The sequence below is a fragment of the Trachypithecus francoisi genome, unplaced genomic scaffold (assembly GCF_009764315.1).
Source record: "Trachypithecus francoisi isolate TF-2019V2 unplaced genomic scaffold, Tfra_2.0 Lachesis_group8, whole genome shotgun sequence".
Classification (NCBI taxonomy): domain Eukaryota; kingdom Metazoa; phylum Chordata; class Mammalia; order Primates; family Cercopithecidae; genus Trachypithecus; species Trachypithecus francoisi.
The window spans coordinates 16329913-16342607 of NW_022681473.1; the positions used below are offsets into that span (position 1 = coordinate 16329913).

Sequence of the window (12695 nt, forward strand, 5' to 3'; positions counted from 1 at the left end):
ATATTTGCACTGACTATAAAGCAACAAAACCTCATACTTATAGGCAAATGGTTAGGCTCACTCACCAGCTCAGTGATTCCCCCTTGTATAGAATGTAAGATAAAAATTTATGATACAAGAAAATTAAAGATGCCTGCAGAGGAAGTCTGGCAAGATTGCCCCCAGGTCCTCAGTATTCTAAGGGAGTATGTGTCTAAAAACCCTAAACCTTAAAATATGATGTGCTTATCCTCACAAACTGCCAATGACAACGGGCCTTTTCTTCCTATAAACTTCCATTATCCTGCCACTGATGTAAAGATGAATTTCATGTTAATCATTTAGTATCTGTATTTGTGTCAGGAGCCTCCCTGTCTAGACATTTTTAGCTGGGGGGATAGAGGCTGCAAATTAGCCATGCAGTCATGCAGCACAGAAGTTCTGTTAGAGTAAGGAACCTCTTAGGACTGGGATTGAGAACCGCAAGGATGGCAGCATCTCTGTCGGTCCCCTGCTGCCACTCGCCATTTTGGTAGACTCAAACATGATGCCTTTTAAATCACCACTTTGTTGCAACACATTTTGATCTGTTAATGGGCATCCATATGTCTTTGGTGAATATCTTGCTTTTCTAAAAATATTTTCAAAGGAAGAAACTGTTTTTTACAATTTACCAAAAGCCTATTAAATTCAAATTCAGAGTGCCTATTTTCCACCCGTCCTCTGTTATTTTCTAGCACTCGCAACTTACAGGAGACACTCACTTTTCCACTTAAGAAAATTTTTTCTTCTCATTTCTGCCATATCTTCCCTGATCTCTCTTGTCTTTTGGTATTTCTCCCCTCCATTTGATGAGCAGCTTAGATGTCGTACATTTTCTGGTTTCAACTCCCCGGAGAGGGCAGTTTATTTTCCACTCTGATTTTCTTGCAAGGATCTGTTCATCCCACTTCTGACCTTTCTCTTTGGAGAGAGAAAAAGAAGGCATAGCACTAAATTGACCATGGCTAAATGCTTTGCCTGGACTCGGGAGCTGAAGAGAAAAAGCTGTATATCTAGATATGAGGACTGTTTTTGTTCATCACAGTCTCACCATGATCAATCTTTATGTATTCCTGTGGAGTGACACCCATGCCTAGTTTGCTTCTGTAGCCTTTTATTGAATTGTGAGTTTATCCCTGCTGATTCTGGAATTGCTGCTGGGCAGAGCCTGGCTGAATACATTATCGTCCCTGCAAAAACCCTGGGCTGGGAAAGAGTTTTGTTTAAGAGTAAATTTATTAGAATTAGAATTTAGCTTCCCTCTCCATGACCAGATTCTTTGCTATGAACGGGAAATGAAATAAAGAGGAAAGCAGCCACTAGATCTTAATCTCTGACTCCACTGTACTGGGATTTAGTCCATGTTTTCTGGGCTTCCCGATTAGAGGGTGAATGTAAATCACTGCGTGACTCTGACTCCTTTTTGTGCTGTGTGGGAGGAAACCTGGGTCATGCGGTCTCCAACACGCACCCAGGTTGGCTGTGGTGGAGATGGCATTCATTCATTAACACTTTCAGGGCCCTCCTTGAAGTTTGCGTCTCAGTTCTGCATCCTGTTGTACATGAGATTCACTTTCTGTGTTCCCAAGTCATGTTTACATTCAAGTAGCATTTGGCTTCCTGGCATAGGGATAATTCCCAACCTTGTTTAATGAGTCCTGACTATATTGCTCAATTAAAAACTCAGCTTACTTGCTTATGAGCTTCTAAGCATTATTGTTTTTGTGGTTGGAAAATGACGTGCTGAAGAATGACATGCTATAGTAGTTTTTCAAGTCAGGACCTGAATTGTTAAACTGTCATCCAAATCCTAGTTGTAGTCCACCCTGATATACATTGTTTCTAGGACAGTGAGTCAGTCTTTTAGAGAAGCAGCAATTTTAATGGAGCCCTTAGGAGAAGGCTTGCAAAATATCCCAGATACCTCTGGATCTGTGTGTCTTTGTGCTGCCTGCTCTATGTTCCTCCCTTGACTCAAAGTCCTTTCCATTTCTACTGCTGGAGAGTTCACCATGCAAATCCTGCAATCTGGGTAGAAAGCAATTTATGCAAGTAGGCTCCAAAGCTTGATATGAGGCCAATGCCACATGGGCAGCCAAGGCTTAGAGTGTCCAGTCTTAACCATTGCAGAAGGTCAAAAGGTTTCATCTGTGGCAGGGACAGAAACAGTTACATCCCTTATGTACCTGAGAGCAGCATAGTTGCTGAGGCTGGAGAGAGAACTCACTAACTCCAGCAACAGACATGAGAGTAGTCAGCCATGAGTTGGGTATCGGTGATTCTCACAACTAACTGGCTCCAGGAGAAAGAGCAGGAATCAGTCTCAATTGAAGCTGGAGTTCAAGAAGATTTCAGACACCTTCTGAGTCCTGATAAAGGCTGAAAGGGAAATATTTGAATGGGGGGGAAGGTACAGATGAGGAGTGGAAAAGGAGCCAGATATGCTGTTTCTATCATTGTTTTAATTCTTAATTGTCTTCTGGTTTGAGGAAGTGTTGTTATATACATAAATACAAGATTAATCTCAGCTGATCTATTGCAATCTTATGTTTATTTCCAGGGATGCCTGGAGCCATTGTTGTCTAGAGGGAGGACTGACTTCTTTCCAGAGATTCCTGGAGACACTGCTGGAGCCTTAGCCAAATCAGAATAAACTCAACTGACTGGTGATAAATATTCCTGTACTAGGACCTGAGACAGGCCAGGTAAGCGATCTGTAGTAGTTTATTAGCTTTGTTCGTTAAAACAGCAACAACAACAACAAAAATCCAGATTGGTGTTTTTTATCTAGTTTCTACTATTTTCTCTTCGTTTCTTCTGTTCAGTTTTGTCATGCAGCCCAATTTTGGTTATGAGACCAGACACATATAAAAAACCACTCCTTGGACAAGACTGTGGTTCTCCAGAGCTCAAGTATCTTGGTAGTTCATGATTCAGATGAAAATCACATCCTAATCAACTGAGAAATTATCCTGGAAGCTGGGTCTGAAAGTCTTGGACCTTTCTGTGGTTTTCTGTGCTTTTTTCCCCTGGCTTAATAATATCCTTTACCTTTATTAAGACTGTACTCTGTGGAGTCTCACGAGTCATTTCAGTTGTTCAACCCTTTGTATTGATGCATTATGTTAGTTTTGTATTCACTCTAGAATGTGATACAGTAAAAAGTCTATATATATATTTTTTCAACTCATCTAAAGTGTCTTAGATCTAGCTGGACTAGATCAAATGGCAATTGAGAAAGTCAGGCTTTAAGCAAGCCAGATATCTGGCTTTTGATTCTCCTCTTTCTCACTCTTTTCTCCTCATTCCCCTTAGATATAGAATACCTGCATATTTTTCTAATATCCTCCCATCAATGCCTTCTGTGGATTGCTCTAAGAAACTTCCCTAATTCTTTTCTATCCCATTTTCATTAAATAAAATTAGTTTCCAGCCCTCTGCAGCCACAAGACCATGTTTTTACAAAACTGCTATGACACATCACATCCTATTAAATCATTCTCTCACCTGATACACTGTGAAATCTGTGAAAACAGAAGTCCTGTCTTATTCATTTCTAATTATTAGCACAGTCTCTTACAAGAGCAGGAACTCTTTAAATGCATTATCAAAGAAGTCAACGAATTCACAAATAGCTCTTTAGAGATAAAGAAGTTCTTTTACTTTGAAGAGTTATTCAAGTGTTGACCGACTGGCAACATATCTCACAGGTGTATTTGCATTCCAAATGTAACAGGTGGATAAAAGCTTAAGCTAAAGTAATGCTATTTTAATCATGGCGTGTCACATGTTGACAGGCTCGAGGTGACTCAAGTGTTTGCGTATGTTTTTCAGTGGGAGCACCAGGGACTTTCACAGAAACTTCAAATGGAGACACATAGATTCTTTTGACCATAAATCCACTTTGGAACCTGGAAATGTCAGTGGATTTTCATCTAGTTTAAGTTGGGGTCAATTCTACCCTAAATAAAATCTCAATATTATTTTTATTGAGGTTATTTTTATCATGGCACCAGTGGCCACCATGGCATGGCAGTCAGCCTAAAGCTCTGCCACCAAATAGCTGCATGACCATGAGTCAGGTTGCTTGTGTGAAATTTTCATTTCTCTATTTGCAAAATAAAAGGTTGGATTCCATAATCTCTGGTGTGTCTGTCAGCTGAATATTTCATGTGACCATAAATACATCAATCACCCAGGTATACTTAACTAGAAAGAAACGCTTTGTGTGAAATCAGTGAGATCAGTCACCTTTCACTGTCTTGGCAAATGGAAGGAAGGAGTTGTACATAGCAAGTCACATTTGAACTGGGGAAAAAAAGTGTGACATTTTCAGTTGTCATTGTATTTGGCTTAAAACAATATTACAGCAAATTTGGTTCCTCCTGGAACATACTTACCCAATTGACTTTGATATTCTTTCTGATATCATCCAGTTGTCTGATTGCCTATAAGGCTGAGAAAGAGACTAGATGGCAAATTAGCAGCCATCATAAAGTCTATGAAGTAGATGAGTGACCTTTATTTCCATCCTGGCAGAGGACAAAAATAAGAGCATATTTGTAAGAAAACTGAATATGCCCAAAGCAGATAAGTTGATGTATGAAAGGTAAGTCCCACAGACTTTAGGTGTCATGTGAGGAAGCGTTGCGGTTGCCAAGAGATCTGAAAAAATATTTACGTTGGAGAAATCTGGTCCAGGATCTAATTAGGTTTTCAAGTACAGAATCTTGGTCTCAAGGGCAGTTGGATATATGGGTACTGAATTCAGCCAAAGAATATCCAAAATGATACCTAAAAGTCCCTCAAAGCTCTCAAGAGAATGAAACTTAAAAGTGGAGTGCCAGGTATCATTAGAAATGTATTTTTCTTAGGCAGGGACACTCACATGGGCCTGATTCATTCTGGCTTCCTGGGGAGAGGTTTTATGGTGGGGGTGCCATATGCTCATTTGAAGCTTGGTTGGTGAACATCACATGGGTAGGGAATATTAGTGGCATCTGGCTTGGCTGCCATAAGATTGACACTGCAGAGTTCCCTACTCCACTACTCCATTTTCTGCTTACTCCTTACTGTGTTTTCAGAGGGTTTTTTTTTTTTTTTTCTTGTGGTTCCATTCAGCAAACTCCTCTTCTAATGGATCTGCTCTAATTTAGATAAGGAAATAATTTACTCTTATTGCCATCCGGTGTAATAAAACAGATCTTTCAAAAGCGACTTTGTGTATTGTTGTTCCCAATTATTTTACACTCACTTGTGGTTCTAACTTCAGAATGAGCAATCCTAGTTTCCTTTTATTTCAAAGATTTGTTTTGGGTGGGAGGAGGCTGTCAGGGTGGAGATGAGACATCTTAACTTTCCCTTGTGAACTACCTACAAAACATAAGGTAACATTTGCTACTTGATAAACACTAGAATGATTTAATCGGTAAATGCTAGGTGCAATGATGCTTTTTAAATTTGTCAAGGTTGTTTTTGGTTCTGCAAATCAACTAACAAGGATTTCAGGAGCAAGGCTGTTGTGAGACATTGTGTTCTGAGTTAGTAACAAAGTTCGTAATTAGGATATTAGAAGATCACACAAGAAGAGGAGATACTGTGGCTTGGTCAAGTTATTAACATTAACGGCTGAGTGTCAGGTTTTGTGTTACATTTCAGCAGGAAGAGGAAATAATTTGCTGACAGGAAATCAATACAGCTGACCTCTTTGCATGTGGACGTGCTGCCACCTGTTGGTCTTTTCTTGTCATTGACGAGGTTTCAAAGACAGCTGAATCTAGACTTTATTTCAGTTTTCTGTTCCTGGGATCTTAGAAAGTTTCCAGATTTTTTGCACTAGGACGGGAATCAGAAGGAATGGGTTCTAGTTCCAAAAATGCGAGTAACTTGCTTTGTGATTTTGGGCTACTCATAACTACGCTGGGTGGTGGTTTTCTCATTTGCAAATAAGCCAAAAATATTGATCATGATAGCCGAAATTATTTTATGATTAAAATATATTTTTTAAATACTTCAAATGTGTTATATGACTTAAACCAAACAATTATATCCACTTGAAATTAAGGAAAATGTGGCAAAGAGAGAGCAAAGTATTTGTTTGTTAAATGGCAGAGCCGGGATTTGACCATGATGCTAAACATGTTTTGCAAAGTTTCTTCCAGCTCTGGTTTTTCTACTTCTTTTCTAATTGAATTAACTTTGATGATCGCTAACACTTATTGACAACTTGCTATTTGGCAACAAACTAGGATTTTTACATAAGTTCCCTCCTTTAATTATTGTTATAATAGTGTAACACAGATACTATTATCCTTTCTATTTTATAGAACAAGAAAACTAAGGCTTAGATTAACTGATAGCTGACCACTTTAACTGGTGTGTCCCATTCTTTGTTTATCTTCCTGATGCAGCTGACAATAATATGCTACAAAACTTTTAAAAACTGGTATTTGAAAAAAACTATATATATAATTAGGGTTTTTTTTCTGTTTGTACAAAAAATTATGACAGTCAGTGTAGGGAGGAGGGAATACATAGTTTACTCTAATAAAGATCCAATCCTCAGAAAGAGTTATGACTAATAGAGACCTGTGTCATATGATTTATTGTGTATATTTGTGAGGTCCACAATGACAAGAGTTCAGTTAAAATATCAGGGATTCCAGTGTTCAGGGAGATGACAGCAGTCATATGCACATGCATTCACACTTAGACATATGTACAAACAAAACTTAGTTCCATTGTAAATGTCAGTGAGAGGAAGTGTATCCTATCGTTGGTGTTTCTGAAGAGAGATTTAGGAAATAAAACATGTAGAACATACAGGAAAACAGTGTACCGATCATGCTAGGTGTCTTCTGCAAAGTGTACTCTAGCACCACTCACAAGGCCATTCCAACATTCAGTTGGCTAGTAGCTTCTAGGTAATGTGGCATGAAGGAAGCCATGTTGATTTTATGGTCATATGCTTATTGTTCTTTTCTCACGGTAAACTATGTCCCTTGGTCTGAGATAATGTTAGATGGAATCCTATGATAATATATTAGACAGTCTGTGAGATTTCAAAGTATAATATAGACAAAGCATCTGACATAGTTTGGCTGTGTCCCCACCCAAATCTCATCTTGAATGGTAGTTCCAAGAATCCCCACATGTCATGGGAGGGACCCAGTGGGAGGTAGCTGAATCATGGGAGCAGTTACTCTCATGATGTTCTCATGACAGTGAGTGAGTTCTCATGAGATTGATGGCTTTATAAGGGGCATTTTCCCCTTTGCTTGGCACTTTTCTCTCCTGCCACCATGTGAAGAAGGACGTGTTATCTTTCCTTTATAAATTACTCAGTCTTGGGTATGTCTTTATTAGCAGTGTGAGAATAAATGAATACAGTAATTTGGTACTGGTGGTGTGGGGTGCTGCTATAAGGATACCCAAACTATGGAAGCAACTTTGAAACTGGTAACAGGCAGAGGTTGGACCAGGTTGGAGGGCTCAGAAGAAGACAGGAAAATGTGGGAAAGTTTGGAACTTCCTAGAGATTTGTTGAATGGCTTTACCCAGAATGCTGACAGTGATATGAACAGTGAAGTCCAGACTAAGGCGACGAGGAACGTCTTGGGCACTATAGCAAAGGTGACTCTTGCTGGGCTTCAGCAGAGATCAGCGGCATTTTGTCCCTGACTTAGAGATCTGTGGAACTTTGAATTTAAGAGAGATGATTTAGGGTATCTGGTGGAAGAAATTTGTAAGCAGCAAAGCGTTCAAGAGGGAGCAAAGCATACAAGTTTGGAAAATTTGCAGCCCAACAATGCGATAGAAACGAAAAGCCCATTTTCTGGGGGAAGTTTAAGCCCACTGCAGAAATTTGCATAAGTAACATGGAGCCAAGTATTAATTGCCAAGACAATAGGGAAAATGTCTCCAGGTCATATCAGAGACCTTTACAGCAGCCCCTCCCATCACTGGCCAGGAGACTTAAGAGGGAAAAATGGTTTCATGGCTTGGGTCCCAGGACATCCTGCTCTGTGCAGCCTCAGGACATGATGTCCTGTATTACAACTGTTCGAACCATGGCCAAAAGGGGCCAATATACAGCTCAGACCATTGCTTCAGAGGGTACAAGCCCCAAGCCTTGGTGGTTTACACATGGTATTGGGCCTGCAGACACACAGAAGTCAAGAATTGAGGTTTGGGAACCACTTGCCTGGATTTCAGAGGATGAATGGAAATGCCTGGATGTCCAGAGAGACGTTTGCTGTAAGGACAGAGCCCTCATGGAGAAGCTCTGTTAGGGCAATGAGGAAGGGAAACATGGGGTTGGAGCCCCCATACAGAATCCTCAGTGGTGCACTGCCTAGTGGAGCTGTGAGAAGAGGGCCACCATCCTCCAGATGCCAGAATAGTAGATTCACCGACGGCTTACACCATGTGCCTGGAAAAGCTACAGACATGAAATGCCAGCCCATGAAAGCAGCCAGGAGGGGAGCTATACCCGGCAAAGTCCCAGAAGCAGAGCTGCCTAAATCATGAGAGCCCACCTCTTGCATCAGCATGACCTGGATGTGAGATATGGAGTCAAAGGATCGTTTTGGAACTTTAAGGTTTAATGACAGGCCTATTGCAATTCAGACATGCATGGGGCCTGTAGCCCATTTGCTTTGTACAATTTATCCTCTTTTGACTGGGTGTATTTACCGGATGCCTGTGCCCCCATTGTATCTAGGAAGTAACTAACTTGCTTTTGATTTTACAGGCTCATAGGTGAAAGAGGCTTGCCTTGTCTCAGATGAGACTTTAGACTTGGACTTTTGGGTTAAGGCTGGAATGAGTTAAGACTTTGGAGGACTGTTGGAAGGGCATGATTATGTTTTGAAATGTGAGGCCATGAGATTTGGGAAGGGCCAGGGCTAAAATGATGTAGTTTGGCTGTGTCCCCGCCCAAATCTCATCTTGAATTGTAGTTTCCATAATCCCCACAAGTAGTGAGAGGAACCTGGTGGGAGGTAATTGAATCTTGGGGGTTCTTACTCTCATGATGTTCCTGTGATAGTGACTGAGTTCTCACGAGATCTGATGGTTTCATAAGGAGCTTTTCTCCCTTTGCTCAGCACTTCTCTCTTCTGCCACCATGTGAACAAGGGCCTGTTTGCTTCCTTTTTCACCATGGTTGTAAGTTCCCTGACGCCTCCTCAGCCATGCCGAACTGAGTTAATTAAACTGCTGTCTTTAATAAATTACCCAGTTTTAGGCAGTTCTTTATAGCAGTGTGAAAGTGGACTTACACAGCATCATAGACTGGAAGGGCAAATTCATATCTAAAAATTTTGTTAATCCCAGTGAGATCCAAACCTTGCTTCTTGTGATGTAGAAGGAGTCTGATATGATCAACTTAACACTTGTGGCTCAGGGGATGGGGTAGTCAAGGGATGGGATTATATTGATGGCCCAGAATCAATCCTTTCTATTACAAGGTGAACATCCAGCAACAGTAACATCAACAGCATTAGTGAGGTTGTTTGATCAACCTTGGCAGGGGACAGCCCATGCCGTTGTGTTTCTGTGTAGCTTCTATCCCTGCCACCATGGTTATGCTGTTCATGAATCCACTGTGTTAGCACTGAGGTGGTTGAGGAAAAAGAATGGTTGCCATCAACTGGTTAAGTCATCTTGTCTACCTGTTCAATGACTTCCACAGGGGGGTGATATTTATTGACATTGAGATGAGACAAAACGGTCTGCACCCATTGTGCACATACCCATAGTTATATCCACATACTTCTTATCCAGGTTTCTTTGTCTCATATCTTCCAGTCATTTTTTCCAGATATTTGAGTAACTAGTCGAACTATTTGCAACATCTCAGAAGTTGGAGTGTATTTTTAGTTCAGGCAACTTTTCCTTTCACTAGCATGATGATTTCTTGCAGAATGCCCAGAAAATCAAGCGTGTTTCAAAGTGTACTATATACGAGAAGAAGAAATTTAGAATATCCCTGCAGCAAAACTTAATGTATACTACTATCCTTTCCAGGTGAACATAATATACTTCTATACTGTACCTGATAGAGATTGAAAATAAGTTGAAAAGGAGGGAATACTTGTAAAACATTTTATGAAGCCAGCACTATCCTAATACAAAGCCAGACAGAGGCACTACAAGAAAAGAAAATTACAGGCCGACATTCCTGATGAAGATAGAGGCAAAAACTGTTGACAAACTACTAGCAAACTAAATTCACAGCACATTAAAAAATCATTAAGGTGGCCGGGCGCGGTGGCTCAAGCCTGTAATCCCAGCACTTTGGGAGGCCGAGACGGGCGGATCATGAGGTCAGGAGATCGAGACCATCCTGGCTAACACGGTGAAACCCCGTCTCTACTAAAAATACGAAAACTAGCCGGGCGAGGTGGCGGGTGCCTGTAGTCCCAGCTACTCGGGAGGCTGAGGCAGGAGAATGGCGTAAAGCCAGGAGGCAGAGCTTGCAGTGAGCTGAGATCCAACCACTGCACTCCAGTCCGGGCGACAGAGCGAGACTCCGCCTAAAAAAAAAAAAAAAAAAAAAAATTAAGGTTAAGTTGGCTTTATTCCTGGGGTGCAAGAATGTTTCAACATATATAAATCCATAAATGTAATATATTATATTAAAGTAGAAGTAAAACACCATTTGATTATCTCAATAGATGCAGTAAAGGCATTTGACAAAATTCAACATATTTTCATGACAAGAACTCTAAGCAAATCAGATATAGAAGAAATTTACCTCAAAACAATAAAGGCCATACATGAAAAACTCAGAACAAATATCATACTTAATGGTTGAAAATTAAGTTTTTCTCTAAGATCAGGAGCAGGATGGGGATGTCCCTTTCATCTCTTTATTCAACATAATACTAGAATCCTAGCCAAAAATGTAGGGAAGAAAAAGAAATGAGGCATGAATAAAGGAAAGGAAGAAGTGAAATTGTTTGTTTGCTGACAACATTATCTTGTTTATAGAAAATCCTAAAGACCTCACCAAAAACTGTTGAACTAGTAAATAAATTCAGTAAAGTTGGAGGATACAAAACCAGTATGCAAAAATCAAGAGTGTTTCTATACACTAACAATGAACTATCTGAAAAATAAACTAAGAAAATAATCCCATTTACAATAGCATCAAAAAATACTGAGGAGTAAATTTACCCAAGGAGGTGTAAGATCTCTACAATGAAAATGGAAATATATTGATGAAATAAATTAAAAGAGATGCAAGTAAATAGAAAGGTACCTATGTTTTTAAATTGGAAGAATTAATATTGTTAAAATGTCTATACTACACAAATCAATCTACAGATGCAATGCAATGCTCCTCAAATTTTCAATGGCATTTTTCAGATACATGGAAAAAAGTTCTAAAGTTCATATGAAATCACAAAAGATGCCAAATAGACAAAGCAATCTGGAGTAGAGAGAATGAAAGTGGAGGCATCACACTACCTGACTTCAAAATGACAAAGATATAGTAATCAAAATAACATGGTTCTCGAATAAAAATAGACACATAGACGAGTGAAACAGAATAGAGAGCCCAGAAATAAATCCACACATTTATGACCAACTGATTTTTGACAAAGATGCCAGGAACACGCAATGGGGAAAGGAGGGTCTCTTCGATAAATGTTTTTGGGAAAATTGGATATCCACACATAGAAGAAAGAAATTGGACCTTATACCATATACAAAAATAATTTAAAGTAGATTAAAACTTATATGTAAGACCTGAAACTGTAAAACTAATAGAATAAAACACAGGGGAAAACATCCACGACATTGATCTTAACAATGATGTCTTTAGATGTGACCCCAGAAACATAGCAACAGTAGCCACAGCAAAAATAGACAAATGAGATTGCATAAAACTAAAAGCTTCTGCATAGTAAAGCAAAAAATTAACAGAGTGAAGACACAACCCACAGATTGAGAGAGAATATTTGCACATCATACATTTGATAAGCAAATAATATCCAAAACGTATAAGGAACTCGACTCAGTGGCAAGAAAACACATATCTCCATTAAAGATGCCCAAAAACTTGAGTAAACATTTTTCGAAAGAAGATGTACAAATGGCTAACAGATATATGAAAAATTGTTCAACATTACTAATCATCTTGGAAAACAACTAAAAACTACAAACAAATATCATCACTGTTAGAATGACTAGTATCAAAAAGATAAAAGACAACATCTGTTAGAATAACAGTTATCAAAAAGATGAAATGTAACAAGTGTTGGCCAAGATGTGGAGCAAAGAAAACAATTTTACACTGTTGGTGAGAATATTAATTAGTACGGCCATTATGGAAGACAGTATGGAGGTTTCTCAAAACACTAAAAATAGAATTACCATATGATCTAACAATCCTACTTCTGGTATAAATCTCAAGAAACTGAAATCAGTGTATCGAAGAGATATCTGCACTCCCAGGTTCATTGCAGCATTATTCACAATAGCTAAGATATGGAATCAACCTAGGTGTCCTTCAGTGTTTGAATGAAGAAAGAAAATGTGACACATATACACAATATAATACATACAGACTTTGAAAGGAGGAAAATTCTGTCATTTGTGACAACATGAATGTTTGGAAGACATTATGATAAGTATATTTAGCCAGTCACAGAAAGACAAAAACT

At 39.3% G+C, this 12695-nt stretch overlaps 1 long non-coding RNA gene across 1 annotated transcript in view; it reads left to right on the plus strand.

The window, feature by feature from the left end:
* Positions 1-4152, plus strand: part of LOC117080817 — a 49428-nt gene extending 45276 nt beyond the window's left edge. The window contains exons 2-3 of the long non-coding RNA XR_004435965.1: positions 2582-2726; positions 3856-4152. This is a non-coding gene — a long non-coding RNA (uncharacterized LOC117080817). The remainder of the gene's footprint in view (positions 1-2581; positions 2727-3855) is intronic.
* Positions 4153-12695: the final 8543 nt, after the last annotated feature.